The following is a 7,361-nucleotide window of genomic DNA, read 5'->3' on the forward strand; positions in this document are numbered from 1 at the left end:
TGAAGATTAAACCACAGTAGTTACATTGTGCTGGGCAGAGCTATGAGGAGTCACAGAACTTACAGTGCAAACTCAGTGGAGCAGAACATTTCCTCTACATCCGAGCTGGCAGGCTGGAATGAATGTCATCCTTTTAAATGCCTTGGAAATGAAATGAGACCTCAGTGTAGGTGTGAGGGGGTTGAGTTTCACTAATTCTTTTTAACATCTCTCTGAAAGAATTCCCCATACTCTGCAATCATTTACTCTGCATGCAATCTCTTTATTTATGACTTTAATATTAATCTCCAGTATTGGATCTCTCTCTATTTCTCTTGGTCTGACAAAAGCACTACAAGTTCCCCTTGTCATGTTTCCTCTATCACTGATGTGATGCAGCGCTGGAGCAGGCATGTTTGACAGCAGTGGTTTTAATATTGCAAGCAAAAAACTAACAGACTTTGTTGCTGCAGTTTTGAGGAAAGTCCTTACTTGTTCTGTTTGGTTTTGTTGAGGTTGTTTTGGTTGTGTTTTTTCTTTTTAAGTGGAAACTTAAATTGCTTTTTTAGAATTGTGCTTTCATCTGTGTCTGGCTCTTCCCCTGCTGTTTGCTCTTGAGTCCCCAGAATTAGCAAGAGTAATGTTCTAGTTTGCATTGCAGTAGGAAAGAATAACTTGACTTTCTTAAATGTAATAAACAGTGCAATACCTGGAACAAGTACAAAACCTTGAGACAAGGTGAAAGCCCCCAGAAGAATACCTCTATTCAAAATGTCTGTGGATGTCTGCAAATACTGCCAGGAGCTTAAGTCTTGTCCTCTTCCTTTCCAAACATGTGTGTTAGGTTTTTCTTTAAAAATACATACAGTATCCTTCAACTCTTCCACACTCCTAGTCAAAGAAGGTAGTATTTCCTTTAGACTAGTTGATTCATACATAAAATCTGTGAAACATTATTTTGGTCTTGCCTATTTCCCTCTTGTGATATTGGATGGAAAACGTCCTTTTTTAACTCTCCAAGCTCTAAAACCAGCATGAAAACTGGCTGTTGATGGTTACCTGGCTCGATGGCTCAGGAATCCCACTGGGTTTAAATCCATTTCCGACTGAACCGATCCAGCCTTGTTTACAATGTCCCTTCTCCTCTGGTCCATGTGTGTGCTGTACAGCACATCTTCTCTGGGCCATGTATGTGCTGTACATTGGAGGTTGGCGAATGTCACCCCAATCCACAAAAAGGGCTGCAAGCAGGACCCTGGCAACTACAGGCCTGTCAGCCTGACCTCCGTGCCTGGCAGGGTTATGGAGCAGTTCATTCTGAGTACAATCACACAGCACCTTCAGGGTGGACAAGGGATTAGACCCAGCCAGCATGGGTTTTAGGAGGGGCAGGTCCTGTCTGACCAACCTGATCTCTTTCTACAATCACGTGACCCACCTGGTGGATGAGGGGAAGGCTGTGGATGTGGTCTATCTGGACTTCAGCAAGGCCTTTGATACTGTCTCCCATAATATACTCCTGGAAAAGCTGGTAGCCCATGGCCTGGACAAGTGTACCCTCTCCTGGATTAAGAGCTGGCTGGAGGGTCGGGCCCAGAGAGTGCTGGTGAACGGAGCTGCATCCAGCTGGCGGCCGGTCACCAGTGGTGTTCCCCAGGGGTCTGTGTTGGGTCCAGTCCTGTTTAACATCTTTATTGATGATTTAGATGAGGGGATTGAGTCCATCATCAGCAAATTTGCTGATGACACCAAGTTGGGAGGGAGTGTCGACCTGCTGGAAGGCAGGAGGGCTCTGCAGAGGGATCTGGATAGACTTGAGAGATGGGCTGATTCCAATGGGATGAAGTTCAACAAGGCCAAGTGCCGGGTCCTGCACTTTGGCCACAACAACCCCCTGCAGCGCTACAGGCTGGGCACAGAGTGGCTGGAGAGCAGCCAGGCAGAAAGGGACTTTGGAGTACTAATTGACAGGAAGCTCAACATGAGTCAACAGTGTGGCCAGGTGGCCAAGAAGGCCAATGGGATCCTGTCCTGTATCAAAAATAGCATGACCAGCAGGACCAGGGCAGTGATCCTTCCCCTGTACTCTGTGTTGGTGAGGCCACACCTTGAGTGTTGTGTTCAGTTCTGGGCCCCTCAGTTCAGAAAGGATATTGAGGTGCTGGAGCGGGTCCAGAGAAGAGCAACAAGGCTGGTGAAGGGACTGGAGCACAAGTGCTGTGGGGAGAGGCTGAGGGAGCTGGGGGTGTTTAGCCTGGAGAAGAGGAGGCTCAGAGGTGACCTCATCACTGTCTATAACAACCTGAAGGGAAGTTATAGCCAGCTGGGGGCTGGTCTCTTCTCCCAGGCACTCAGCAATAGGACAAGGGGGCACGGGCTCAAGCTCTGCCAGGGGAAATTTAAGTTGGATATCAGAAAAAAATTTTTTACAGAGGGAGTAATCAGGCATTGGAATGGGCTGCCCAGAGAGGTGGTGGATTCACCATCCCTAGAGATTTTTAAACACAGATTGGACGTGGCGCTGGGTGCCATGATCTAGTAAATGGACTAGAGTTGGACCAAGGGTTGGACTCGATGATCTTGGAGGTCTTTTCCAACCCAATCGATTCTATGATTCTGTGATTCTATGATTCTATGATTCTCTGGGTCAAGTGTGTGCTGCACAGCACTTCTTCTCTGGGTCAAGTGTGTGCTGTACAGCACATCTTCTCCTCTGGGCCATGTGTGTGCTGTACAGCACATCTTCTCCTCTGGGCCATGTGTGTGCTGCACAGCACATCTTCTCCTTGCAGGGTCAGTGCCATGCTGGGTGTGCTGTGGTCCCCAGGATGGTTGTCAGACCACTGGGATGACTCAATCACCCCAGAGTGGCCTTGCAGGCCAGGACCTGGCCCAGCAAGGGACCTCATTCTGCAAAATATTCTGTCTTGTACCTTTTCTAATCATCAGATAAATCAGCTGTCAGGCTCCATGTCTGTGTTTGACCTTTGGGGCTGCCCTCCCCCAGGAACTCAGCAGTAGTAAATTCATGTTTTCAGCCCCTGTGCATTGCTCTGCTGGTGCCTGTTCCTAAAGACAGAATAACCTCTACAGAGCTTAAGTGAGTCTCTGAGGTAGCTTTACCTTCAACCTCTCTCTCTTCTTGCACTGCACTGTATTCCTCTGTTGTGCTTTGTTTTTAAATGACACTAATTGTAATCTTCCCTCCTCTTTCTTTTTTTTTTTGGCAACACAACAGCTTCTTTACAGAGAGGGCAAAAAGGTTTTATCTTGTGTAGAAAGCTCAGCTACAGACTCACCTTTTTTATAAAGCCCATGGGTTAAATTAATGGAGATAAAGCCCTTATACACACAATCTATTCTGTACCTATGTCTAAATGCACAGGGGATGCATAGCAGATCACAGTCACTCCCTCCTTAAATGTGAGCTTTGTCATCATTGCAGGGTCAAATATGATGGAGTGAGAGGCTGTCTGTTGTTTAATGTGTCACTTGTTCCACCTGGTGCCGCCCATCTGGTTCAATGTCCCAAGCAGAGGCTAATTTTGTTGCTGTGCTGTTTCCAGCAGCCTAAGAAAGATTCTTTGTGGCATTTATTTGCTCCTTTTTATTTGCCTTAAAATCACTGCTGAACACAGCCTGAGTTTCTCTCTGTGGTCTGTGGAGAACAATAGCGAAAATTCCACTGAAATTCACCTTGCTGGGAAGGAGTCATAGGTGGTCTAGGATTTATTCTTGGTTTACTTTAGTGTGTCACCTTTTATTAGCTGATAATTTCCTGTTCATTAATGACAGGACAGTCAAACAGCATCTCCTCTGCAGCAAAGGCTGTCTCTATGTGAGTAGCTTTTTGCATTAGAAGTCGAGGCCAGAGAGAATTCTTCCTAGGCCTGCAAAATGTGCATGGAAGGAAGGGATTAATATTAAGATGATGCCTCATCATCTGATTTGGCCTCTTAAATCCTTTTGGATGTGCCAGGTCCAGAAATTCTTCCAGGTTATTTTCTTACAATCCCCTCTGTATTCTGCTTCTAGCAAAGTCCTGTGAGAATGAGTGCAACAGATGAGAAAATTAACTCAGATTTGAATCACATCTGAATTTGGCAGGAAAATGAGGGACTTCAGGCCAAACTCCACAACATCCTCAAATACAAAATATTTGGGATCCGGAGCGCAGTGTTTGCTTCTGAGAAGAACTGGGGCTACTTGTGATTTTCTGCAATCAATCAGGATCCACCAGTCCTGTAAAAAAAATGTCACTGAAAATGAAAACATCGTTCTGGAGGCATTAATTGCATATTGCTGATACTTCAAACTATAATTAGAGGTCAATATTATTTGGATGTTGCAGACTGCAGTAATCTGAAGAAATATAGTTCCAAAAGAAATTCTGGAGACAACTAACTGTTCCACTGTCATTATTGCTTTTTATTTTCATTTTTAAATCTTGCAATTAGTGTTTTTTAAAAAATAACAAATAAAGCAAAAGGCAAATACAGACCATCTGTGGAACACAAAGGAATTGCTAAAAGCTGCATCCACCAGGATCTCTGGGAAGAGTGCCATAACACAAGTATTCAGCCAGATGATATAATTACAAATTAAACATCTCTAAACCAAATTCAGGTTGAAAATAAAAATCCATCAGATCTCTGCTTGTTTCTTTGTTCCGAAAAACGGTATATTTAGTTTATATTCATTTAAATAAAGGCTCGTTGACAGTGATATGGTGAGACATAATCTTTCTACCCTTAGAACAGTCTCTAATACTTTCACATTTCTTACTTTTATCTAAAGCAGCACTTTGCTTTTAGTGATAGACAGAACCCTTGAGCCAGACTGGATCTGGTGGCTCTCGGGACTTGCTTGAGGTAAAAACACTTTCAGCAAAGTCATTAAGTATTTGTAATAAAACTTACATTAACACTTACTGCTGTATTTCCAAGAGGAGCAAGAGTAACAAATGGAAACTTTACTTACTTAAAAAGAAAAGCCAGTGAAAGAACCCTGTAAATAAAGGAAATGGACAATGACAAGATGTTTAAGGTTATTGTTAAAATTTTTTTTCATGAAAACCATCTTTTTTTCTAACATGCCCTGCCTTTCACAGAAAAATGTTACCCTCAGTTTTAGAGAGCAGACCCACATGTCAAATAGATCTGTCTTCTCCATCAAAACCAGAAGTATTCCTAATAATTGAAGATGACCACAATAAAACCAAACCCACCAGAATAAAATTTCGTCATGAAAATTGGATTAATCACAAGACTGAATAAACAAATTAGTTCCTCGAGGAGGTTCAAAGTAGCTGCAGGAAAATGGTTTGACCAGTCAGGTACAAAATATTACACCAAACAGGACATATTTTTTGGAACCTTCATAATTTAAAACAAAAGAAAAATCATCTCCCTCATATGTGTTATTTTAAATAAATTACTAAAGCTTTTTGTACAGGAAAAACTGAATTATTTGCTTTGAGGAGGAGCACAAACCTTAAAGCTTTTAAGGGAAGGCTCATAAGCTGAGTTTTCTATGGACAATAAAAGCTAATAAAGGTGTCCATGGTAAACACAAGTACTGCACTAAATGTAAAAATCCAAGCTTTTGTGCTTGCTTGTTTTGCTTTCCCTTATGACATTGTTACAGAAGGAGAGACCGTGTATGTCAGTGTGACTTTCTGTACCTGTGTGGAACTTTAACCCCAAATTTTTTAAGAGTTCTCAGTACCTGTGAAGGGATGTGATTTCATTTCAGAATTCTGTCTGATGTGCATTGTAAGCTTTACTTTGGTCAAACAGCTCTTGTTTCTCATTGTGAGCCAATGAACTGAAATTTTGTTTGTTACAAGTAGAAAATCTGCTTTATTCCTCTTTTTAAAAAACAACAGCTTATTACTGCTCTCTCTCTGAGAAAGAACAGGAAATTAGAGCCCTGGAATAAAAGTAATTTAAAAATAATAGTAGAAATGTAATGTAGTGTAGCAACAAAGGTCATATTTCACAAATTTCCAGCTACGTAACTCTGAAACACTGCACAGGTGAGATTCTTGGTCCTGTTTCAAGGATGCTCCCGATGTATTTCTTCACTGGAAAGGCTGGCTGGGGAAATAATTGCTGTTGTTTGTATCCAGTCTGTTCACCTCTATACATCCCTCCCACTTCTGAGCTCTCCCTTCATGTCCTAGGTGTGTTTGGTCAGCAAGTCTTAGCACTGCTGTCATCCAGGCTGGATTTGCTGGCTTTCCACCATCTGAAGAACTATTCCCTGGAACAGGATTTCCATGTACCTCGTGGGATAACATGAACAGCAGCAGCCTGGAGCTGCTGTGCTTTGTCAACTTTAAGTGACAGCTGCTGCAAATAGCAATTAGAACTTGTTAACATCAACTCCATTGGTGGCTATAAGACATAAATACCTGCTTGTTACCTGCTTGTTTAATTGGAGTTACACAGAGACTATGGAGCAGCCAACAACGGCAGTGACTGTGAATCCGATTGACTTCCCCCACTTTCAATTCTTCAGAGACTCTCACACAATTATTGGGATTTTTTTCACTCTCTAGTGAATAAGAAATGCTGAGTAAAAGGATGTTACATAAATTGGCTGACATTTGCATGGGACTAGCTAATTCCTGAGGCCTTGTGCATGCAGTGGCTGTGTGTGTGTGTGCACATGTGCCGGTGTTTGTCAGCGAGCTGCCGACCCATCCCCTCTGCTCCAGCTGTTGGGAGACTGCATTGGGGGGGTTACGTAAGAGACAATCTAGGAAAACAGGCAGAGCTGTTTGGAATTTACCCTCAGCACTAACCTCCTTCCTCCATTGTGTCATGCACTTTTTTAAAAAAAATATTCTTTGTTTTGTGGAGTGTCGGGGATGTGTCTCATCTGAAAAAATGATGTCTGTCTGTCCTGGGGAGGGAGTTGGGTGTACCAGGAGACTTTTGCTTGCTTCTGCTTTCCATGGGCTGTGCCTGCAGTCCCTGGAGTCAAAAATCTCTTCTAACAACTGGGAACTGAAGATCAGCAAGGGAGAAAAGGGAGATTAAAATGAGTGTTGGGGCTGTATCTTTACCCTGACCTATGGAGTGGTTCAGGTGCCAAACAAATGGCAGCTGCATCCTGGGAAAGGGCCAGAGAGGTGGTGGATTCACTGTCCCTGGAGGTTTTTAAACTGAGATTGGCCGTGGCACTGAGTGCCATGATCTGGTAAAGGGACTGGAGTTGGACCAAGGGTTGGACTTGATGATCTCAGAGGTCTTTTCCAACCCAATCCATTCTATGATTCTATGATTCTGTGTCTGCAAATAGTTATTGTTTTCTTCTTTCTGGCAAGTTATTTCCCTTAAAAAGTAACATTTGGAGATTATATTTCATGGCCAGTG

This window comes from Pithys albifrons, chromosome 5 (assembly GCF_047495875.1).
Source record: "Pithys albifrons albifrons isolate INPA30051 chromosome 5, PitAlb_v1, whole genome shotgun sequence".
NCBI classification, from domain to species: Eukaryota; Metazoa; Chordata; class Aves; order Passeriformes; family Thamnophilidae; genus Pithys; species Pithys albifrons.